This window comes from Rousettus aegyptiacus, unplaced genomic scaffold (genome assembly GCF_014176215.1).
Source record: "Rousettus aegyptiacus isolate mRouAeg1 unplaced genomic scaffold, mRouAeg1.p scaffold_m13_p_16, whole genome shotgun sequence".
Taxonomy (NCBI): Eukaryota; Metazoa; Chordata; class Mammalia; order Chiroptera; family Pteropodidae; genus Rousettus; species Rousettus aegyptiacus.
In genome coordinates, this window is record NW_023416291.1 from 7722603 (window position 1) to 7749049 (window position 26447).

Sequence of the window (26447 nt, forward strand, 5' to 3'; positions counted from 1 at the left end):
ATAAAAGGCAAAACAATTGAGTCTCCTAGGGTACTAAATTAAGAATTTATAGTCTGAATGATGTCTCTGTGCCCTCATTCAATTTTCTATTATTGCAGATCTTAAACAATTATGAACACAGACGACATAGCAATATTCGCTTATAAATCCGCAAGGGTGATAAATGGAACATGCAAAATTCACTTTGATAGTAATGTTAATTTGTCTAATGTTCTCAAAACAAAAAGAAAATAATGATATTTAAAGAAAGCATGATTTTGAGCAAATGAAACTGGCTAGAAGAGCTAATATATTTTTATTTTAAAACAGATGGGGCATTTACTATCTTAAAAATGGCTAGTAACTGCAGACAACATTCACATAAATATTATGAATGTTCTCAGAAATAGAGAATATATCTGGAGTTTAAAAAAATACAAAATAAAAGGTATCATAATTTAATATTTTCATAATAATCCATAATAAACATCATTTTATTAAAAAAATACTGTCATATGGATGGATGATTCAAATTTCCCCATCGGAAAAAAAAAAAATGCTTAGTGTTGTTTTCCTTTTCAAAGCATCTACCTTGAAATCTATTTAAAATTATACTAGAGTAAAGGGCTGAAGTGATATTTCTAAGTCATATAAGGTGGCAATGATTATCTAGGTAGATTTTCTGTTTTATGCAGTATGCACTTTTTTTTATCCTACCAATAAATAAAATCAGCTTCAACTGATCAGCTACATCACCTTATTGGCTTAAGGAGTCAGAGAAATTTTAGAGAAATAATTAGTTCCTTGAGATAGATTAGTCCACTAGTCTTTAGTTGCTTTTTTTCAGTTTTCATTATATTCAGTAGTAAGGTGCCCTTATTTTTTTTTTTTTAAATGGAATCTTATTTGAACAAAACCCCAGCACTATTTGCATTAAAGTATGTCCTACTGTCTGATATGATATATTAATCTCTTAATATGGGAAATCACAGTAAAAGAAAACATGTTACTGTTTTGTTAATATATTTCACCGAGAAATTAATATAGGTTAAAAATATAATAAAAGCATGGCTATTTTTAGTGCATTTTAATGATATTCTTCTGGTAAATAATTGTGATAATATAACTTAAGTAGCATTTTTTTCCAATGTTGTTTAATAGTTTGACCTTCATTTATTTCTGAAGATATCAATAAAATATAAAATGAAAACTTGGACAAAAAATTTAAATGCCTAAATTAAAGGGAAGACATTTTAGTGATTAAACTGAAATTGAGTTGAAATAATTAAAATGTTTCTGTATACATTTGCATAATCTTAAAACTGAGATATAGCTCATTTTTCCAAGTCCAAATATGGAGACTAGATAAAAATTTACAATCTGTACTATTAGATACATTTATCTATAGCTGTAATATATTAATGATCTTAATTCTAAAAAGTAAAAATTTAAGAACACCAACTTTTAAGGGTGGCAAATATATATAAAATCAGACATTTAAAAATATTTTATTTAGTAAATTATTGATTATTGTATGCAAATAGGTAAATAATAATAGTAAAATTGATAAATTTATTTCTTTTATATATACCCCTATTTATTTTATAAAATACAGAATAATAGAGTATATAAGAGATAACTAAATATATATTTTACCAGAAAAAAAAAAACATTTTAACCTTTATAAAGGTAAAGAAGGCATAACAATTGTTTCTTAGAGATTTCCAGATTAGCGATGGTAATTTTTATTTCACTCATGTCTTTACAACTATCTGGAAATAAACTACTCCATTCCTGATGTCCAGTTTTGTGGCTTAAACTTGATTTTTGTGAAGTTGTGTTTTCTAGCTATGCTCCATATATATATATATATAGATAGATAGATAGATAGATAGATAGATATACACACACATATGTATATACGTGTGTATATATATGTATATACACATATATATGTGTATACATATATACGTGTATATATATATTTATATATATATAAATATATATATATTTAAATATTATATATATATTATATAATTATATATAATAATATATATAATTTATATATAATTATATATATATTTATATATAAATATATATATAAATATATATATATTATATAATATTATATATATATAAATATTTATATATATATTTATATATATATATTTATATATATATATATAAATATTTAGAGCTGCTGCTACACTCCTAAGTCTTTGGATTTGGCTGAGAATCACTTAAGTCTATTTAAAGAGAAAGAATTTATAATGCTGAATTCATCATTCAAGACTGATGTTCACAGAAAAAATAAAAGATGGTACAAGCCTACCTAAATTAAAATACTGACTCTAAGAATCTCTATAAATTTTCTCTTTATGAATTCTACTATTAATATACTCTATAATATTTCTTATGAATTCTGCTTACTTTTATGCTCAAAAAAAAAAAAGCTATATATTTTTGGAGGACTATATATTGTCCTAAATTCAGGTGAAAAATCTTAAAGAGAAACATTTTTTTTTGAAAGACAAAAAAATTAGCATATTCAAGCTCCTATGGTTTTTGTGGTATTTTGGAAATTCTCTGATTACAGAAACATTTTTTCTCTCTTTATGATTTATGTTCCGCTGCTGCCTCTGCAGTATGACATTTATCATTATCTTCATCAAAAATTTGCATACGTCACTAAGAAAACTTCCAAGAGTTAAAGGTATGCTGGGATTTCATACTATAGATGGGGTGTAAAGGGACACTTCAGATTGAACAAGAGAAATCTAACCTGTAGAAACTTCGCCCACACTTGACCCCATAAATATCTAACAGCAGAGTTTTCCATATCACATGAGCTTAGGCATCACTGACATTCAGGATGCAACCCTTGGCTACAGCCCAGGCTGAATGGATTTGAAATCAAGTGAATACCTGTGGGGAAGAATGGCCCCGGAAGTTAATTTCACTCCTTCTGGCTTTGTAAGCATTTCTTATGAGATGAGAACCAAAGGGTACAATATGTGAAACAAAGAAAATAAAGAACATGTTAGTAACCTGGACAAAATATCCTTGTGATGTTTTCATTTGTGATTCTGGGGGAAGCCGAAGTGAGCGACATTTAAAAGACTCTTTCCCCCTGCAATCGCACACAGGCACACAGCTTATGGGAGAAAGACAAGGAGTTTATTTGCTCGGCTGAGTGATATCCTTTCCAGCACTCTCTCTTACACAAGAGGGTAGTTGAGCAATACTATGGCAACATGGGCTGACAACACAGCCTCAAACGAAGGGGAAAGAGCACCCTAGACCCTCCTAAACAGAGAATTAACTCCCAATACAACTTGAATACAACCCAAATTATTGCATTGAGTCAAAAAAGCCGCACGCAAATAGCATATGGTGTACAGTTTGATTTACATGATATTCTAGGACAGATAAAACTAACACCTGTTGAATAAAATCAGGGCCATGTACGTGGGTTTGTGTGTGAAACGGTGGAGGGCAGTGCACTGACCGGAAAAGGTCATTAGGCTCTCTTCTGAGGTGACGGAAACACTGTCTTTATCTTCATTTGAATAACAGCAACACGTGTGAATACATCGCCACATTTTATCACACTACACTGTTAAGTCCATTGCGATTTATTATATTAAAAAAAATATTATTTGGCTGTGTTCATTTGTTATGCAACCAAATAATTTAAATTTTTCCCCAATAATTTGGTTCTCATTTCTAATATCTCTAAGAGTTTCTAGTTATAACTAACTTTTTCTGTTTTCAATATCCTTCCTATTCTTTCTAGGAATATTTACCAGGTCTTTTTCATTATTTTCCTAAAAGATCTACAAGTTCTCTTTTCTCCTCATTTGTGAATTCTTTAATTTTTTGCCTTCGTTTCACAGTGATTTTGTTTTTCAGATAACTCATTTTGTTTCTTTGTAAACTGACCTTTTAGTCTCTAATGAGAGTCGGCTCTTTTCATTATAAATGACTACCTGGGTTTTGGCCAACAGCTTAGGCCTTAGTTTATGCTTTTATAGACGAGTTGAGGAGTTGATGGGTAAAGAGGCCATGTTGTTGCAATTTGGGCTCACCCTTTCTTTCTGCCACTCCCAGTCCTCCTTGATTAAAGGATCCACTGTTTTATCTTGTGGCCATTCATCGTTCATCCTTCACCGAAATTACAAATCACACAGCAGGAGTTAGAGAGCTGCTCAGAGTCTGCCAGGCAGCTTGCCTGTTCCTGCATGATCCACAGTAACATCCAGGCTTCAAAACCATCTTAAAACTGCTTCTGAAAAACTGTTAGGCTTATGCTGTGTGTATGTATGTATGTATGTATGTATGTATGTGTATATACACACACACACATACACACACACACACACACACACACACACACACACTATCTAGGCTCTGGAAAGTACTTCACCTCTTTTTCTTGGTTCATTCCTATCATTCTTTCAGGCTTTAGTTTTTATATTATACAAACAAAGCAAGCTTCCTTGACAATATTCTTTCCTAAGGTAATTAAGTTAAGAGCCTCTGTACTTCCCAAGGTAAAGTCACCCCAATAGAACCTAGCATTTCCTGTCACAGGAATTAACTAATCACTGGGATTAGCAGCTACTTCAGTTGCCTGTTTCCATGAGTAGACAATAAGACTTATAAGGGCATATAACTCCTGCTTTTGAGTTCATTTCCAACACTATCTAATATTGTATATTACTAAAAAAAATAAATATAAATGTAAAAGGTGTTCAGTCCATTAGGAAAGCCAAACTTTGCTTAGATCCATTCAGTGGAATAACAATTAAAAGTCTTTCTCTCTCTCTCTCTCTCTCTCTCTCTCTCTCTCTCTCTCTCTCTTTCATACACATACACACACTACATCCATAGAACTCATTATTTCACCATTTGTTCTGAATGGCAAAAGCAATAAAGAAACAAATTATTTCCACATTTCCAGGATTTCCAGATACTTCCAACGATGGATTCAATTGTCATCATTAGTGTCCCACTAAGGTCCCTCCACATATATAACTAGAATAATAGATGAAGGTGCAATAAAATTTTTAAAAATATACATCTTTTAGTCTTGTTTAGTCTTGAAATAGTTAAGTCTGGTAAGCCATTTTGCTTAATAGAAGGAGAAAAGAAGCTTGACAAAGAATCAATTGTTGGAAATTTCACCCTAGATCTGGGACTTGAGAATGGGTAAAGAGAGAGACTTCCAGAAAAATCTATGTGAACCTCAGATAAACTGAACTCTCAAACTGATTCAAACATTATGGTTGCAGGCAGTCTTCCCATCGTTTCAACTTTGCCAAGGACTTGAAATCTCATGTAGTTGAACCAAAACTCAGTAATCACAAGCATGAACTCATCATTAGACTAGATCTGGGTGAAAAAGCACAGATCATCTCATTTAGTGTAAGTGACCTGCACACGTTACTTACAGCATGGAAGATAATTTGCTCACTGAAAAAAGGAATTACCATAATTTTCTACAACACATTATTATGAATTACAATAATAATATGAATAACAAAATTCCATATGTGATGAGCGAGTAAAAATTAATAGAAAACAGAACAGAGTTAATATCATGATTCAAAATTCCAACAATACGGCACATTACCTACAAAATTATAACAAGGTCAGTGTGTAATGAAACAAAGCCATGCAAAGTTTAAGAGGAAAGAACAACCATATTGCAGTATATACTGGTCAGGGTGTTAAACAAAAGCCTTGCAAGATGCGTAATCTTAGAATAAACTTAAGAAAAGTCAAAGGAAGTTTAGGCAGAGAGGCGAGAGTACTCGAAAATTAATGTTGGAAATGACTGCAACTTCGTCAGTCAGCTTTGAGTTAACTAATATGCAGAGTAAATGGAAATTGCCGTGAAGGACAAATGACAGTCGATGACAGAGTTTACAGGTAGAATGGGACAAGACTGTGGAGAGAGAGATAGATAGATAGATAGATAGATAGAGATAGATAGATAGATAGATAGATAGATAGATGATATTATGTATATATGTATAGTGGATATATATAGTGTATATATACATTATATATAGTGTGTGTATATATACACATATATATATGATAGTATATAGTATATGTTCATCTAATAAGTGAGAAAAAGTAGAGCTACTAAACAGATGATTAAAGTAAATAAATACAAATATGCATACACACATACATATATGCATACATAGTTTTAAAGTATAAGTTTAGAAAAGACAAATAAATATGGTTAAGGATTTGAAGACCAGATTTCCATTTGTAATAAAGTAATAATTATGTTTATGGTTCTACAAATAAAGCTATCATATTTCTACATCAGGTTTTAATAGCATAAAACATAATATTTGCTATATTAAAATAAGATGTTAATATATTTGCTTATTTTAAATAAATGAATATTTAAAATATTTGCTTATATTAGCATAAGATTGCCACTCTTATTCTATCTGTTTTCTGTATTAGCTGTTCTTTATCTTTTTATTGTTATTGTTGTTATAACTTACGTGGTCTGACCTTTATTCTAAAAAGGCTACCTACATTCGAAATCTTGGCTATTTATCCATAATGTATTTAAACCTAAGATTCTGCTGAAAATGTTAGAAAGGCAATTGAGTTATAAGATTCTTTCTTCAAAAAAGTAGGGCCCAAAATACATAATCTGAAATAGATAGCACAAGTTGTACTTTATATTAAGTAAGCAGTTTCAGTATCTTACCATATAAATACTCCGCTAAACTTGTACTTACAAGTCTGGTTAAGGTTAGAAACAGATCTATATCAACTTAATGAACTCTACTTCTGCTGACATATCAGAAAAGATCATTTAAATTACAGGATGTTACCCTTACAGAGAAATGTCATTTTTAACATAAGCTAGAACTCAATGTCATTTAAAATAGATCTTCATGACATCGCCTTTAGTATACAGATTTTAAGGATTTATTTGCATGGTGTTTTATGCCTACAAATATGGACTCACTACAAGAGCTCGAATTAAATAGTTTGGTAAACAATTCCATTGAGACATTTTTTAGCTTTCCATAGACACTCTAAAGATATCTGGGAATTTGTATACAAGAGGACAGTTCAGTTACATTTATGAATAACATGGCAACCACCAGGTGTGGTCTGATAAGAAAATATGAAAGCCCTGCGCATTTCAGAAGTCAGGAGAATTCACAGCCACTTGAAGACTTTTCTCTTCACTAGGCTCTCACAAGAATGACCTAGGAAAGCCCCGGAAAAGGGTCCCTGTGACAAATGACCGGGCAGATGTCCACAACACTCACTCCAAGAAAGACATGAAAATGTGCCCAGATGTGTCTCCCCACTTCCTCAAGGTAGTAAAATCCTTATCATACCAGAACAAAGATAATAGATATTGTTTTTCAGAAGGAATTCAGGACATCATTGCAGCTATAGGAAGGAGACAGAATACGAACAGCTGAAATGCTTCCAAAGGTGTGGTGGAGATCCAGCCTGAGGTTCAGGGAAAAGAGAGGACCCACCGGTGGTGCGGGAAAAGGTGCTGAGACACCTGCCCTGACCAGATGCAAAAAAAAAAAAACCGAGAACTCGCGCACATTGCTTGTGGGTGTGTGGCATGGTACAGCCGCTTAATATGTACTTGTAAGTCACTAGCAAGATAATGACACTTACCACCCCCCCTCAAAAAAAATGTCACTTCCCTAACCCCTGGAACCTATGAATATGTTAGGTTACATGGAAAGGAGGAATTAAGGTGGCAGATAAAATCGTTTGTTAATCAATTGACCTTAAAATAAGATTATCCTGGATTCAGTGTATGGCCGCATAGGATTGCAAGGGCCCCATAAAGTGCAAGACAGAGAAATGTTTGAAGATGCTACGAAGCTGCTTTTGAAGAGTGAGAAAGGACCAGCCAATGAGAAGAGGAATGCGGGCAGCACAAACACGAACTTTTTCCTAGAGCCTTCAGAAAGAATGTATCTCTGCTGACATCTTGCTTTTAGCCCAGTGAGCTCTATTTTAGACTTCTGACCCGCAAATATGTAAAATAATAAACATGAGGGGAAGTATGTCCGCACAATGAAACATCACTCAGAAAATAGGAAAAAAAAAAAAAAAACATTGAGACATAAAAAACCTTGACTGAATGCCAAGTTCATTTTGATAAGTAAGTTACGAAAGAAAAATAAATACCGTATAATTCCATTTAGGTGACATCTTGAAAAAACGAAACTGTACAGGTGATGAATGGATCAATGTCTACATTTAAATTAAAATAAAATGTGGTTAAAACAGTAATGGGAGGCAAAATAATTTTATGTATACTTTCAAAACCAAAAATAATAATCTAACAAATTCTTTAAAACAGTGAGAACATTTTTGTCTTTATAAAATTATTTACTAAATTTATGTTTTTAAAATATTGTTTACATGTATCAAAATTAGACTACAATCCATGCAAATTTAACATACAATAAATAGCAATCAAATTATTAGCACAAAAATGGGATAGTGGAATTTTTTTAAGAGTTTGCATCTTGAAAGCAAACCTTACAAAAATGAATTAAATGGATCCATTTTGAATGTAAATATAAAACTGTAAAATTATTAGGAAAATCTGTCTGAACTTATTTATAATCTCAGTGATCGAAACTATTTTCTTTTCTACATAGGATATACAGATCAAAAGTCACAAGAGAATTTATTAATATCTTCCATATTTTTAAAAATTGTTATAAATGTGGGAAAATTATGAAATTAGCTTATGATACTTTTCAAGCTAATTAATTCAAGTAGAAACATCTTACAAAATAATTTTTTAAAAAAGAATGAATACTAAAACAGAAAATTTTTCAAACTATATGGACAGCTAATCACATAAAATAAAACTAACAGTAGAATCTATGCAGATAGGCTTATCCTCAATGATAATTAAAGTAAAACAAAACAAATAAAGGATTTTTTTTCTTTAAAATAAGGAAAAAGTTTAAAATGTTTGATAATTCTTAGCATTCGAAAGTTTGTAGAATAAAATATTCACCTCTTCAATTTTTTATAGCTGTGCTTTACCAATATGGTAGCCATTTAGTCACCTGCGACTATTTAAAATTAATTAAATTTAAATAAAATTTAAAATTAGTTCCTCAGTTCCACTAGCCATATTTCAAGCTACAAGTGGATTGGGTTTATCTTATCAGACAACATAGATTCATAGAGCATTTTCATCAGCATGAAGAGTTCTTTTGGACATATTATTCTAGAGAATAATTTCCCTGTATTAAAAGTTAAAAAACACATACTCACAGACACACACAGAACACACACATGCAGACATACAGAGATTTTACTCGAGCAAATTCACTTCTCGTTATTTCCTATGAAGATATACTCTAAAAATTACACTAAGCTCTATAAAAATTACCCATAATATTATTCTCACGATATTATTTGTGACAAAGAGTATCACTAATGGAATAGTTAAAGTATGGTATCCCAAAACAACAAGATATTTAATTGCTAAAAATATGTGTTTGTGATAAGTAGAAAATAGTATATTTTGAAGAAGACCTTTGTGTTGAGCAGAATTCTATTTCCATTTTCCATTTTCTGCTTGGTTGGAAATTTTTACTTTATGCGCATGCTACTTTCATTTAAATAAATTAATAGGGAAAAGTAAATACATTAATCTGAAAATACATTAATCAAACAATATTGATCCAGCCAAAGAGATTATTGAAGTGATAGGGAAAACTTTACGATAAGCCTAAAATAATGTGAATATGAATCTTAAGACTGAATTTTTGAAATTATTAATTATAATGTATCCCTGTGCTTGCTAATAAACTTTACGATAAGCCTAAAATAATGTGAATATGAATCTTAAGACTGAATTTTTGAAATTATTAATTATAATGTATCCCTGTGCTTGCTAATAAAATATATACATTATTGGATCTTAAGTTCACATCAAATTCATACATATAGCTGTGAACTCAAACTTTTTATTCCTCACTGAAAATTTGATAGCAAATTTCCGTCAAATTCATTGATCACTTTAAAGACATTCCTGAGAACAATAGAACTAGAATTTGTGCAAAAGTACCACGGGCAGTCTCTGAGAGTTGCATTCGTGGAAATGCGAACCCACGATAACACCGTTCTAGGTGTGTACGGCGGGAGGGGCGTTTTACCAGAAACCTCAGGCAAATGTCCTCAGTATAATTTAATAATGAAATTTTCTTTTCTCAAAGACTGCTAGAAAATGCACATTGTACATGGCTTGTTTGGCTAATTTTCATTATAAAGGGTTTATTTGTTCCTTTAGAGCAGCAGCTATGGGTCTTTGAAGTTTAGGAAAAAGAAAAATGAGTGATACACTGAGGACCCTTGATCAATATCCCTATTACTTTCACCTGAAAGAGAAAGAAAATTGACAGATTTGAAAAGAAACCTATTTCAGCAATGCAATTTTATGCATTCCAAGACTCAACTAAACTTTTCATTGCTCTGCCGTTATTAGAAAACATTGTAAACTCAGTAATAATTTCATGGATATGTTCGAATCATGAAATACGGGATACGAGATTGAGGTAAATGTGTTTCTCTAGAGATTTGCATGTCTGGCAAAGGCGATTTTATTTTATTCCATTCTGACTGTCCAAAAGAATTCCTTCATAGTGAAACAGACATTTGATTTTCTAATTTTATATCTGATCAATGAAGCTTTTATTTATGTCAAGGGCTTCCATGATGAGAAAATCAGAGTTTCAATTTAGAACTCCCTCTCTTATCAGGGCATATTTTCAAGGACTGACTTTCCAAATCAGTTCAATTTAAAATTTTACTGGATCAAATAAATAAACAAATGAATGAATGAATGAATGAATGAATGAATAAATGTCTTACTTCTTCAAACTTCTTATGTTGGCTGCAAAGTAAAAACTCCATCAGTTCTTACCACTTCAGCAATACTATCCTTGCTCAATTTTGTCTCTTGCTAAATCCACGAAATCAATTTTAGCCCTCAGTTTACTTATTCCAACAGTGTTATATGAAAGTGACATTTTTTTTCTTAATTCTTGAAATTTCTTCTTCCTTGGCTTCATGATATTTCACATTCGTCTATTCATCTGTGTCTATTTGTTTATGTCTCACCTTTGCTGGTCCTTTTTGTAATAACTGACATGTAAAAATATCCGTGGAGCAGGGCTAAGTCCAAAACTTTTACCCACACATCCACTCTATGTTCTTCAACTTTATTTTATCTGCTCTTCATGACTTTAAATGTCAGCATGATGCTGATAATTCACTTCGGTATACATCCACCTCCAGATTCATTTCTAAAGTCCATAATTATAGATTTGATTAATTATTTTGTGTCTATACTAAGATTTCACCTAGCTGTCTCTTCACATCTTGAGAAATGAAAATCTTACATTTTTCCTTCAAAAAATAGTCTACCCTATTAATTCTTATTTCTTTACTTTGTACATCCATATCCTTATGTGCTCAAGATGAAAACCTTGGGCTCATCCTAGAAACCTATCCTTTAAAACATATACATACAAAGTTTTATCCATTCTGTACCTCTGAAATGTCTATGTTTTATCATCTTCAGTACCTTCAATCTTAGATAATCACATCATCTTTTATCTGCATTTCAAAAATTGCTTCTAATAGTCTCTTTACTGTTATTCAAATTCTCTGTATAGTTTCCAATAAAATAAAATCAAAGATCCAATTTTCTCACCACTATAATGCAAGTACCTATTCTAAAACTTAACAATAGGCACTCTTTAAATATGTTTGATAAATGAATAAGCCCATCTAATTAAAACATTACTTAAAATTCCTTTTTACAAAATGTCGTTAGTGAGAAAAACAGTTGTATCCATGAGCATAATTCAATTTATGCTTTTACATTTATATTTTCTGCTGATGTATAATTTTCACTAGTTAATATTTCTTTCATTTGGCATTTGGTAGGGATACACCTGCTCCTTGCTTTAGAAGAAAGAAGCTCTTTTTATTTTTTTAGGAGTTTGATGAGTTAGATGCTAAAGTTCTACCATTCCCTGGCCACACAAACAGGGTAAGCAGTTTAACCTCTGTTGCCTTCAGCAAGAAATAGGTACAAAGAGGAAGAAGAAAGTAGGACTGTAGAATACCTGTGGTAGATCAAATTCTTGTAAACAAGTCCTTATCTCCTCCCTGTAGTAATATTGCACATGCTCACTGGAGCCGGGGTACACACTCGTACCCCCTGGGTATCAAGTGTGGCCAAATGACTGCCTCTAGCTAAGCCAAGAGAACATGGGTGAAAGTGACAATATGCCAGTTTCCAGACAAGGACTTGGGCATCTTTACATGTTTCCAGTCACAATTTGTCCCCTTTTCTGGCTTCTGTTATCTTCCATTAGAACATTCTTGTGTAACTGAACTGACAGACAAATGGAACAAACCTCATGTGTAATGTGAGGGAAATAGAACTGTGTACAAAATTTTGCAAATCAGTTTACACAACTTAATTTCGATAAGCAGTGGTAAAATATATTTCTATTTACTTTAAGATTATTTCTTTTTGTCATTTTCTGGCTTCCATTAACCTCATATTCAATCTAATTTGCATGGATATAAACTAGTCAATTTTTTTCCTAAATTTTAGCCATAGATTACTGTGGTATTTTGTTATGATACCTTCAGAAAACTAATGCAAGTACTAATCAGCAAATAAAACATCAGATATCTACAAAAAATTCATTTTGTTTTTCCTACTCAAATTGCTAACTTTAGAGCACAGGCAAATGGGAGTGATTTACAATACTTTTTATAAATTAATATCACACGAAATAAAAATAAGAGAACAAAAAGTTTTATACATGAATGAGTATGTTCTAAAGTACATACATATCTGTCAAATATAGGGCACAAAATATATTTGTCACTGAAAGAAAATAATTAATTTATGGAAAGTTTTTTACATGTAATAACGTATTATTTAGATAACTTATTAACTTACCCTAAATAAACTTACCCTAAATAAATGTATTATTTAGATAACTTATTAACTTACCCTAAATAAACTTAAGCCATGTATTCTTTTCATTGTGTGACATGAGATAAAGTAAACATATTACTGATAAAATTGGCTGAGAGGGTCCTAAAAAATTCACTGTGAGGTTACAATCTTCTGCTCTCATGAATATTTATGATTATAATCATCTTATTTTATCAGAATATTACTTCAAGGATTCATTTATTTTTAATCAAACATTTTTTCACAGACGGCAGGATAAATGTTGAGAAAATAACCAGGAGTAAGATGTGGTACCTTATTTCAAGGGAGTTCATAGTCAACTTTCATCTGAAAGATGAGTGAAGGACAATAGCAAATAAGTTTTATAGTTGCTAAGTTATGTTCAGGATAAAGGAACGAGGAGTAAGAGGTCAATTCTAGAACTGAGCCATAGACTATGATAGTTTGACTTGAAAATTAGCGAGGACATCTAAAAATCTACTTCTTCTGTATTTGGAACAAGACAATTTGAATCAAGAATGAATACTTAAATATAGCCCCAGAAATGGAACTAGCTATTAGTTGAACACTGACAATAGCTTGAACAGTGCAATTCAGAGCTGGAAACCCTTTCTACAGACGAATCTGTTTCAGCAGATGTTTTAAGGAGGATGGGATTTTATTCTTGATCAATGGTAGAAAACATTTACAGTCATCATGGAAATAATCCCTAGGAAATTTAATATAAGGCAAAAAATAATGTCATGTGACTTGATGTAAAATTTTGCTTAGTCTTCCAAAATTGTGAATTTATAAACTCATAGCAATGTTCATTTTGTATATGGAGATAGAATGGAAAATAAGAACTAGAATAAGACCAATGTAATTTTAAAATACATTTGACATTCTCCATTAGGTTTAAGTACAGAATATTTCAACAGATGTTTCCTAAAATATTCAGATTTTAAAGTGTTCTAGATGCAAATATCTATGTGATGATTGAATGAAATAATGTACTAAATTAATAGGAACTTTGTTATTAGGTATTATTTGTCCTTTACAAAGACAGATATAATAATTAATACAAAATAGCACCTGTCTGTTACTCTTTTGGTAATCTTTTAACTTTTATTTTTCACATAATCTTAGACTGGTAAAATTTTATTAGTGTTGGCCACAAATTTTGGGGTCCATTGATGTAATGGGGAACAAATTGCTTTTACGGTTTTCATTTTTCTTTCATTTCCCTTCTTAAGAATGGAAAAATAAAATATAATCCCCAATGTTAACACTACGTGAAACAAAAAGTTTACAATTGATTACAATTAGCAGTAAAACCAAAAGATTGGTACAAGACTGATAATTCTCCAGTTCATAGGCTAGACCTATTAAAAGTTCTACCTTGAAAAATCTCAACTTTATCTATACAATTTCCTTTCATTACCCACACTCAAAAGACTATACATAGCAACACACACACACACACACACACACACACACACATTTATGGTATTCAAATCCCCATGTAACATACAAATAGACACAAACACATTTGCACGACCTTGTACAACAGAATGTACAACTCAGACAATTTCTTAATAGCCACCAGTGAGATTTAAAATTCATATAGGGACACATAAAAGCTTACATTTCAACAAGAAAGTAACAATCTCAATCCTCATCTTTTCAGATCTAAAAGGAACATCAGACTTCAATGTGACTTAGGAAGACAAAGACTACTATAACATGAATACAAGGTCAATAATATCCATTGCCCTTGAATACAGATGTGTAAACAGATAAATGCGAAAGAATAAATGTTATCACAGAACAATGTAGAAAATACCATGGAAATAGAAGAAAAGAGTTGATTTTAGTTTAAGTTTTGGAGAAAGTGAGAGTAAGAGTATATATTTGATTTTTACCATGAAAGTTTTGTTCATTTAATGAAGAACTGAAGAGAATAACTGGTAAGAACAAAGCTACAGAAGTGGAAAGTTATGGAATTATATTATGTGTTAATAATGAGTATTCGAGTGAAAGTATAAATTGATATGCTTATGAAGATGAGAAAGCAGAGATACAAGAATAAAAAGGTAACTTAAAGTCAGATTTTGAAAGGTCTACTCTGACAAGTTTAAGAGAGTGAACCTTATCCTATAGAATAGGAAATGGGAACATAGAAGGATTTATTTTTATACATGTATATTAGAGTATATAAGATATATATTTTTAAGCAAATTTTAGAACATCAAAATAACAATGTAACTCCCTGTGTTCCCCAACTAAATCTATCCCTTTTACTTCCTTATAAAAGGTAATCTACTGTGTCGGCATTAAAAAAAAATGTGTGTGTGTGTGTGTGTGTGTGTGTGTGTGTGTGTGTGTAGTTCTACTACCTATATATTCACCCCTAAATGACATGTTTCAGTTTAGGTTGTTTCTGATGTTCTGTGACTTCTTTTTTCTCAAAGTTTTGTCTTTTTTCAGGTTAATCGTGTGTGTGTGTGTGTGTGTGTGTGTGTGTAGCTTTGGTGCATTTTTATGGATTGTTGTATGATAGTCTGTTATTCTCTGCTACAGATATTTATATACACATTTCTGAGGTCTTATGTGCAACATTTTCTCTAGGGTTTGTACCTCAGAGTAGAATTACTGTTTAAAATCTTTCAGCAATTTTATGTTTCATTAGAGGCCAAAGGTAAGATCATCCACACCTTCATGTTCCCAATTACTATCTATGGATGTAAAAGTTGAACAGTGAAGAAGGCCAATAGAAAAAAAAAAATTGGTACCATGGATCTCCAGAAGACTATCAAGTGGGTCCCAGATCAAATTAAGCCTGAGACATCTATAGGAGCAACAATGACGAAGCTGAAGCTATCCAACTTCAGGCACATTATGAGAAAAATAGAAGGCAGCAGAAAAGTGGAAGACCAACTATAAGAAGAATTGACTCCATAAAAGAAGGCTTAGGTATGAGTATCCAGGAGCTGAGCAGGCTGTTGAGAACAGGGCACAGTGGACGTCACTCGTCCATAAAGTCAGCGAGAGTTGGAGCCAACTCAGTGGCATGTAACACATACGAACAATGCCAATTGTGTCTTATCTTATTTTGTCCAAAGGTGACCAAACAAGCAACGATTGTCACTGTGCTAATGTGAAATACTGCACTTGATAATTTATTAAGTTTGGATTTATTCAGACTACAAACTCTGATGCCAATGCAACTTAGAAATAAATAATAGATAATTAGGAAAAAAAAATCTTTTATTTAGAAAATCTAAAATATACTTCTACAAATAGGAATGAAATAAGTTAAAGATAAATACCATATGATTTCACTTATATGCGGATTCTAAGGAACATAAAGAACAAACTAATTAAACAGATTCAGTGATGGCCAGTAGGGAGGAGGTTTGGAGGGGCTGGGAGAATGCGGTGATGGGTTAAAGAAGTACAAATTAGTAGTTGATAGATGGCCATGGGGTTGGGAAGCATGGCATATGGAATGCAGTCAGCATTAATGTAACGGCTCAGTGGAAAACCAGAGGAGAGAAAGAGCAATTAGAGATCATTTTATAAACTATATAAATGGCTAACTAATGTACTGAATGCTTGAAACTAATAAAATACAATACAATAAAATAAAAAAGACAAAGGTGCATCTATGTCAAGGTTTAGATGTGAAGTATTCACATCACCTCTGGCATCCTAACAAGATGCTTATTATTTGTAACTGTCTTGCCTAGATCTTTGCAAAACTCAGCTAATTACAAATGTTTTGATCTGACTGTGTACAATCACAATAAAGTATGGATTATATATGGCACCTGAAAATGCACGAAACCATTGTGAGGATGAGGTTGGCAGGCATACACTAAAAGATTATAAAATGAAATATATATATTATAATAATATATAGCACATACTACAAATCTATGTAAACAATGTAAGGTTGATATTTGGGGTTTAATATTGAGTCTACCCCAAATTCTCAGCTATTCGTTTATACAAAAATATGGGAAAATGATAAATATGTTGATGAACGGGAACCTGAGTCCAGGATGATATAATACTACAGTTTGATAGGAAACATCTAAACAATGAGACAAATATATCAGAATTCAAGAAAAACCTTAAACACTTTACCATGTGAAATAGTCAAGTCAAACATTATAAAAGAAAAACTTGGACGGGGCATGTTTCTAAACACTCACAAGCATCAATTCCAAGACCACAGCACATCTTTGCTCTTCTCACCAATCTTTTAGTTTCTCATAAAAATTGATAGATGGGACAGTTCAAAATAACAGAATGAAAGTAATAATAAGGAGTAGAGTCATCATAGTGTATCCTTTCTTTTTTTTTTTTTTTTTTTTTACTACAGCGTTATAAAGAAGGTACCGATTAATAAATTACAAAGTTAAAGCACAGAGAAATCATGGAACGTGAAAACATTCACACGGGAAGAAAATAAGAAATGAGAGTCCAAACTGTGGAGTCTGCCTCCAGATTTCACGCCAGGCGGTAGGCCCCAAATAAGTCTTTTGAAATAATTGGAAGAGTGGGGAAACCTCGTTTTGAAGTTTCAGAAGAAGGAAGAATGTGACTCTGAAATTTATCTATTATGTCAGCTCTGAAATCTTCAAAAAATTGGATGCTTCAAAATGCAAGAAGATCCAGCGTTTATCAAGCAATAAAAGAAAGAAAGAAATAATAGAGCGAGAAGAGATGACAGAATGAGATAAGATTGTAGATGGATCATTTAGGAAAAGATTATGATAACTAAAGATACAATAGAGCTCGAGTTGACATACGGAAAGCATTTAGTAAACATCTAGCACAATGTATATGTGACAGCAAATGTTAGCTATATAATTATTATAATTTTTATAATTCATGTGCTCCTAAAGAAAGCAAGTTTGATCCAGACTGTCATGTATTGATTATTTGTTTTCAAATTGGCAGAGAGTGGATTGACAGTTCTTGCCCTCTGTGACACCCAATGTCCTTTTTTGCATGTTACTCTTGAGAGCAAGTTTTTGCTCATGACTCCACTACTTAATGACTCCACTATTAAATGAGTACTAGTTTCTAACAGTCAATTCGTAACTAATATTTGGTGATATTTTCTTCTTTTCTAGTGACTTTTTTCAATGATTCTTGAATTGTTGGAACTGTGATCCATTTTATTTGGAGATGCAAAAAATGATCCTATCCTCTTTGTCCTCTCAGTTCTGCTTCTAATAAATATCCCTCCATTCATCCACTCATTCATTTATTTGATACACATGTATTGAGCGCCTATCAGAGGCCAATCATGTTGTAAGTGCTGTTTAGTCTACTATGTGTTACACTACGCTCTGGCATTGGAGATGATGCAAGAGAATACATCTGAATTAAAAAGGAGATTCTGGATGCAAATGGAAAAATTCACAATAACCTGAGGGGAAAACTGAAAAGGATAATGAAACAGACACGCCTCTTCAAAAATTTTCAATTTAAGAAATAAAAATAAAATGAGGAGGATAAAGCAAAGTAGAAGCCCAATTACCATGCATCATATTTCTCTCAATAGAAATCCGGCCTTGCTTGTGAACGTGCCCAATAACCTAATTCATTACACCCCCAAGGGCCAGCTCGGCCCAAGTAACCCAGTAGAGTTACAACCACTTAGATGCCAGTCCGACCGGAGTTATAGGAAGGAAGAAAATGTTAAAAGAAAACAATGTGAGGCAGAAAAATCACTCCTTAGCAACTTAGCCTTTTATTTTTCCCTTAGTGGCCAAGAATCTAAAAGGGCAAAACGCATGCTATTTCATTTTCAGGGCTGCCATTGTCAAGAAGTTTAGACCAGACCTCGCTCCCAGACAAGCAGAGGAAACCATTGGACACTTTTGTTCTAGCTTTTCTTCTTCCCATCAGATCAGTGTGGCAACATGTCCTAAGTGAACTTTATCTTGCTTAATTCACTACTTATGATTATGCTGGATATTTTAGACATTCTCTACATCACTAACAAATACATATATTTCTGCCTTCTTTTCCTCACCTAAGGACAGACGTTACTAAAGACATGGACTAATCATATCTACTTTGATATATTTTGGTTTGGTGAGAAGAGCATATTAGTAAATTATGAACAGTTTCTCTTCAGTAAGCATCATCTATTGTCTATTAAGAAGCATATGGCTCCCACACGTCAGCAGGTGAACCCTATTTGTGAGGCTGTGTGCTTAACCACCAGGGGGCACAGAGTTAAAACTAGGTTAGTATATTTCACTCAGTATACTTTGCTGAGTGAATTTACCTTTCCCCCTCCCCCCAGATATTTCTACTTCTTTGAATGAAGAATGGAAACTTACATAAGTTTCTACTTATTTAGTGGTTTCTTCTGTTTAGTGTCTAAAAATCTCAAGAGATGGTTAGTATACACATGGTGATGCTTCTTGGTAATAATTTACCTCCTGTTCATTTTGTTTCTCATCTTCTTAGAGTCCAAGACAGTGAAAACGGTAACATAATAATTCATTTTTAACACTGATATAGGAAATAATGGTACAAAGCAATCTTATCAGCGGTCACTGATGACATCTTTCTTTTTATAGATAGCCTCCAAGAAACCAACTTTTATCATTTATGGTTCATCTTGAAGCCCTAGAAACTTATTCACTGAAATAAAAAGTTCCCTCCATAATTCCTCCAGAGTTCAAAAGTTTATGTCATTAAGACTTAGGAATTAGAGGACTTAAGAAAAATAGAGTCACTAGTGATCTTATCTGACTCCTAGAGCTTTTATTTCCCATATTTGATGTCAGATATATCATTGGATAAATATCATTTTGTACAGTGCATAAATAGTCTATGCAGGAAGCTATAAACTCAAGATATCTAGGCATGAAATAAGTAGTATCAGCAAGAATTGAAGCAAACCAAAGCTTTTGATCTTCTAATCATGAGCAATATTCCATTCTTACTTGGAAAATCAGTGTATTTATAACACATGCAAAAGTGTTTCTAATTACATAACAGTGAGGCCAAAAGTACTTTCTGATAAAGGTCATTAGAAGAAGTACATTTCCCTAAGATGGAGATCTAAAATATTCTAGTTCACATCAGTAGAATTGCTTTACACACCACTAATTGTTTCCATTAAGCCACTGGCATTTTAGAATCATTGCTTAAACACTCATGGTGCATTTAACAATTATGAGATATATAACTCTGATATGGATATATTTGATTGCTTTTGGCGAGTCTTTGTTTAAATAAGTATACATTTTAAAGTACAACACCAATAATATTAATGAACATATTCTAGAACCAGAATTAAGTAGAAAAATCATTGATACTAAAAATTCGACAGTAACAAGAAAAGAAAAGGTCCCTCATCTGTCTAGAATCTTAGTCACCGCCTGTCAGAAACAAAAATGTGGAGGCTTTGATGAGTCCAGTTAGTGCAAGGCATGGATCAAAGTGTCAGACCGGTAGCATCAAAGGGAACAAAATGAACGGGGGGTGATGTGCTCCAGATTTGAAACCATGGCGATGATGAGAGTCTCTCAGGATGGCACAGAGAAGCTTTGATTAGGGCACCTTGTTTGTACTGTGCAGGCATCAAAGTGGCAAATGTGCCTGGATCAAATGGGGCAGAATGCAATGGGTAATGGAGCGCTCAGCGCTCGCTAGAATTTAAGCAGAGATGCTCATGACATGGTGGAGGACTATGCGAACATCCCCATCTGGCAGCTGGGGAGAAGAGGAGGAAAGAAAGAGGAGAAACAGTGTAATTGTAATCACTCGAAAGCTCGCTGATTATGGCACAACCAAAGGATGGAATAGCAATTTCGATTATCACATGGGACGTCAAAACTAAACCACGTTAATAACTGGGTGATATTACCAATTGTTTGCTGCTCATTGTGCTTTACATATTCCATATTCATCTAATAGCCCCAGCATGTTTTTTAATACAAGATTACATTTGAACTCACATACACGTAAATCTATATTTGCTCTGTGTGTGTGTGTGTGTGTGTGTGTGTGTGTGATCTTACATTACATGTATAAGATTCATTTTCAGTTAAATTTCACTCGCTGTGTTTCCAGAGATTTGACACTCCCTGGGAATCAATTCTGCTTGCAAGTTAAGTCTTATGGCATCTCTCTAACTCACTTGACTCAATTCTCTTTTTTCCCTCACTCAGGAGTTACTGTACTTGTAAATAACAAATGAGCATATTCTTGGATTATCAAACCATTTATGATAATATTTCAGGTAAAAATATAGGCTAATGTTTCATCGTATGAACATTATAATAACATTACCTATCCCATCTCTCATTATTATGACTAATATAGAATGCAGCTCCTATGTTTCAGGACATATGCTAATTGCTTTATATTCAACCTCGATCATCTTTAGTACACCTTTATAAGTGGGTTTTGCCAGATGAGATAAGATTTTCTGGTGATTTGAGGAAGAAACGTATTTTGCAAGTAGGCAGTAAATTAATAATTGTAAACAAAAGGGCAGAGTTGTATTGTTTATTTGCAATTCCTCCTTCGTTCCTCACCTTTGCTCTGGCTACCTCTCTGTCAGAGGAGTTAACTCTCCTGCTCCATTGAGTGTGGATAGGGTCCTATGACTTGCTTTAGCCAATGAAATATGAGTAGACATAAGCTGAGTAGAGATGCTAAGTGCATTCATGCTGTTTGGCTTACAACCTTGCCTTTTGCCCTTCACTTTGAGAAGAACATGCTCCACATACCTATTGCTCCATGAGAATATGCAGATAGCTTTGTAGATCAGAAGGAAACAAATGCAAAGCTTTTAGTAAAGCCCAGTTGAGCTTTCAACTGAGCCTAGCAGAACCATGACCTACCCACTAAATAATGAGCAAAACAAATTTGGTATTAATTATGATGCAGCATTATTTTGGTAACAGCTCAACGAAACAGCATTATGCCTATCTCTCTATCGCGCATAGAGAGGCCAATGATAAAATATTCACAATTCTTTGATTGAATGCATTTCTCCTTTTAAGCAGAAATCATAGTTGTCACCCAGTTACTATTATTACTTCCTCCATTATTATTCGGCTCTCCTATTTTCCCCCAAAGGGTTTTGCATGGGTTACTAACTTGCCAAATCTCTGTAGAATGCGTTCAGAGATTTGTTCTCACAAGAGCAACAGGGAGTGGAGAAACCTACTGCCTCTGCCTCTGGAGCATTGATTCTCATGGAGTGATGCTGATTGTACATCTGTTCTCACAGGTCTTTGGGAAATCTGTATCTTTTTAAAAAGTTTATATGTGTTTTTTGCACTATTATTTTAAATCATTCTGGAAGGCAAGTTTTTATTTAGAACAAAATCAAATAATAGAGTCTCAAAAACGTTTTCTTCATCGTATTTTTTACCATCATACAGAGAGTTCAAATATATGAGAAGATTAATGAAAAGGCAGATTTATATTTTTAATATGCCATTGATATGCTTCTGGAAGTGAGAGAAATCTCTGTCTAAGATGAAGTTATCAGGTTATGAAACTCTAAAGAATAGTTAAACCCATTGTAACAAAATTATTCAGTTGTTAAACTGATATTTGGGAATAGGGAGGGAAATGAAAAAAAATAGGGTTTTTCCCTTGTATATATATACACCCCATCTTCTTTATCCAATATGCATTAATGAATTGTACACTTGAAACTTATCATTTTATTGATAAGTGTCACTCCAGTAAATTTAATAAAAAAGGTGATAAGCAGAGTTAACAAAAGTTAGAAATCTAAGATATATAAGTATCATAGCATAAAACCAAGTAGTAGTAAGTATTGAAGTGAAGAAAGAACAAATTCTGCTCATTCTTTTAGATACTGTTTTAACCTAAGAACCATAAATTATAAGGTAACAAAATTTATTTTTTTTAAGTTGTGGAATTAAAATGGCTTTGCCAAAATTTGCACTGTACTTTATTAATAAAGATGAGCTAATTTAACAAAAAAAAAAAAGACAACATAAGCATAAATAATACTTTGATGAATTTTTAGTACAAATTAATAACCTCATCCAAATATGTTTATTGATATCCTGATTCACATACACAAAGATGCCAGAAAGTACTCATAAGATCCGATCACACAATAATGATCAGCAATTAGTTAAGACTCTTTTAAGCAAGGCAACTTATCGCACGTAAAATTAGATTATATCATTGATTGATTTAGTCGCTCAAATTTGTACTGATTGTTCTAAAAAGCACTTGGCAATTTGCTAGTAAAAAGGAAGCTCATTTTACATAAAGTTGGACATAACATAAGTGAAAATACATCACTCAGTTGAATTAAGTGATGTTCAAGGTGATATATTAAGAATATATAAATTGATAATTCCCATTCCACACGATCACATATTAAGTGACACGGTTAGTGTATTTCCATTTTAAAGTGTTTTTTTTCTTAATAAGTGCTTAAATATCAATGTGCACCTCATCCTCAGTATTGAAAGGTTAGCTCATGATTAAAATAATTGATGAAACTTATTAAAAAGATTAACAAATATGTTCATCATTTCCAATAATTAGATTTATTCTCCAATATAAAAGAAAATTTTAGAGTGAATTTAAAAAGTGCTATTCTTGCCTGTACCAGAGTATTTACACATGCATCATAATTTATGTATTTTATGATACATAATATATATTATTTGATCCAAATTATTTTAACAGCAGTCTTAGACGTGTATTTTTTAAACTGCAAAAATATGCAAACATTAAACAATATAAACCCTGGTGAATTTCTACACCCATTCCTTCATTCATTTGTTCACTTCACTATCATTAGTTTCTTATTGTGTGCCCCTGATGAGATGCACAGCTGTGAAATGACAAGAGCGGAATTTAACGATCAGTCTGATCATCTGTCAACATGGAAAACGTGAAAGTTCACTTTTTCCTTTAGAGATGAGTTCATAAGAGACAGTGGTCTATAGTTGGCTTTTTTTGTATCATCTTTACCAGGTTTTGGTATCAGGGTAAAGTTGGCCTCATAAAATGAGTTAAGAAGTATTGGCTCTTCTTCAAATTTTTAGAAAAGTCTGAGAAGAACAGGTCTTCGATCTTCTTTAAATGTCTGGTTGAATTCACTGGTGAAGCTATCTAGCCTTGGACTTTTACTTTCGGGGAATTTTTGATGATTGTTTCAATTTCCATACTGCTGATCAATCTATTTTGATTTTCCAGTTCATCATGATTTAGTCTAGAAAGGTTGTGTTTTTCTAAGAACTTGCCATTTCTTCTAGGTTATTAAATTTGGCATAGTGTAATTTTTCATAAGAAAAGATGAAATTCTGCCATTTACACAAAATGGATGGATCTTGAGATTATCATCCTAAGCGAAATAAGTCAGACAGAAAAAGTTGAAAACCATATGATTTCACTCATATGTGGAATATAAACCTGAAACCATCAAACAAACATGGCAAACAAAGACTCATAGACACGGACAGTGGATTTGTGGTTACCAGAGGGTGACAGGGGAAGGAGCTAAACAGGGTAAAAGGAGTCAAATATCTGATGATGGAAGGAAATCTAACTTTGGGTGATGAACATAATGCAGTGTATAGATATTCATTCAATATATATATATATATTCATACACATGTATATACATATGACACTATTGAATTATACATGTGAAACTTACTTGATTTTATTAATCAGTGTCACCCCAATAATTCTAATTAATTTTTTTAAAAAGATGAGATGAGGTATATCAAAAGATCAGGCACAGTGCAGGGCATGTGACAGGTATCTGTGGGAATTTAGTAACTAGTAATATTTATTATTTGTCTGTGCAAAGCCCTGTTATTTGCTCTGGCCTAGTGGGCTTGCTTTTCCATGCATATAATGTGCAGAAACAGTTTAATGTTGGTAGCCTAGATGGAAATATTATTAAAATCAGAGGCATTGGGCTTGTTTGAACTAGCCACATGAACCCAAATCAAAGGAACTAGTATTAAATTCAGAAAACCTATGTTTGCCATCGAAGCTGTTAAAACCCTTAGATATTCTACGGCGACTTGTCTCAAACTGTTCAGATAAGTGTGAAGATTTACAGGTTTTATGGTTAGAGACTGAGCATTCACATCTACCACATTCACTGCCTCAGAGTAACACCTTCAACTAACATAATGCTATATGTCAATTATTATATCTCAATAAAAACTAGGAAGAAGTAAAAAAAAATTAATAAGAAAGAAACAGAAAAGACCCACATAACTTCAAATGTGACAAGGGATAATAATGCTTGCTCTATACATTCAGCCGTCCGCGTCTGATGATGCTTCAATGCAACGAATACTTAAACCACAGGGAATTGTACCTTGTGTGTTATCTGCGGCCTTGCTACCTAAGTCGTAGTACTTAGAGACCTGAAATTAGCTTTTCCTTCATTTATGTGTGATTACAAATATAAACCAGGCAGCCATGACGCCACAAGCAAAAAATTTAAATCGAGTTTTCACGTGCTTTACAATTTACAATGAAAATATTTTGAAGTGCAAAGAGTTTTCTCTTCTTATTTATCCTTTAAAATTGAGCAGTATCTATATGTATTAAATTATTTTCATTTTATCTCTTTAAAGTATTAGCCCTGCATTTTATGCCTTAGAGAGTTCAATCACCTGGCCAAAGCAATCATTTGTTTTATGTCTGCCTTAGTTTTTATGTAGAAAGGTGCTGGTATTATTTGTGAAAGAGGCCTTTTTTTTTTTTTTTTTTTTGAATGAATGAATATCAAACTGTTGCTTTTACAGGATCAATTTTCTTTATAATTGCTACCGGCATTAACCATCATCTCTGAAACCGCTTCTAGAAGACTGGCTGATGGATTGGTATGCAGAATAATCAAAAGAGCTACTGGAGATAATGACATTTCTTTATAGAAAATTGCTTGAGGAAGATTTTCCCTTTTAGCAAGATGACTACTACATATGGCGAGAAAGTTTAGAAAGGGTTTTCCTTCCCTTTTTCAGCCTAAGGCAAAAACTATGAGCTCACATGGGCTTGGTCCCTCGGAAGATGTTTGCTTTCTTCAGCAATTCTTAGTTTAATGGGCAGAACAAGAGGAACTGGATTCTGTTGTGCGAAACAGTAGGTCAGCATTCCCTTGTGTTCTGACGGCTCTTGAAAAAAATCAGACTTTCTCGCGCACAACAGTGAAAAAATAATTTCTTTTACTACGTATGCTAGTTGGTGTTTTACGAGGCTGATGAAAAGTAACAGGATTAGAATTTTCTCTTTTTCGCATACACTGTCCTCAGTTCCTTTCACACATTCCTGAGTGTAATGTGACAGTAAACATAAAGCCACGTTATTACTATAATGTGTGAACTTAAATGACTCCTAGCTTTATCTTGTCCTCGCATTATTAGTG

General features: G+C 32.7%; 1 long non-coding RNA gene across 3 annotated transcripts in view; it reads right to left on the reverse strand.

Annotated features, from left to right (window-relative positions):
* Positions 1 to 26447, reverse strand: part of LOC107516236 — a 141171-nt gene that overhangs the window by 24712 nt on the left and 90012 nt on the right. The window contains exon 1 of one of the 3 annotated variants that reach the window (XR_004954847.1): positions 2905 to 4338. The exons of the other annotated variants lie outside the window; for them this stretch is intronic. This is a non-coding gene — a long non-coding RNA (uncharacterized LOC107516236). Of the gene's footprint in view, positions 1 to 2904; positions 4339 to 26447 lie in introns of those variants that run through there. 3 annotated transcript variants of the gene reach the window in all.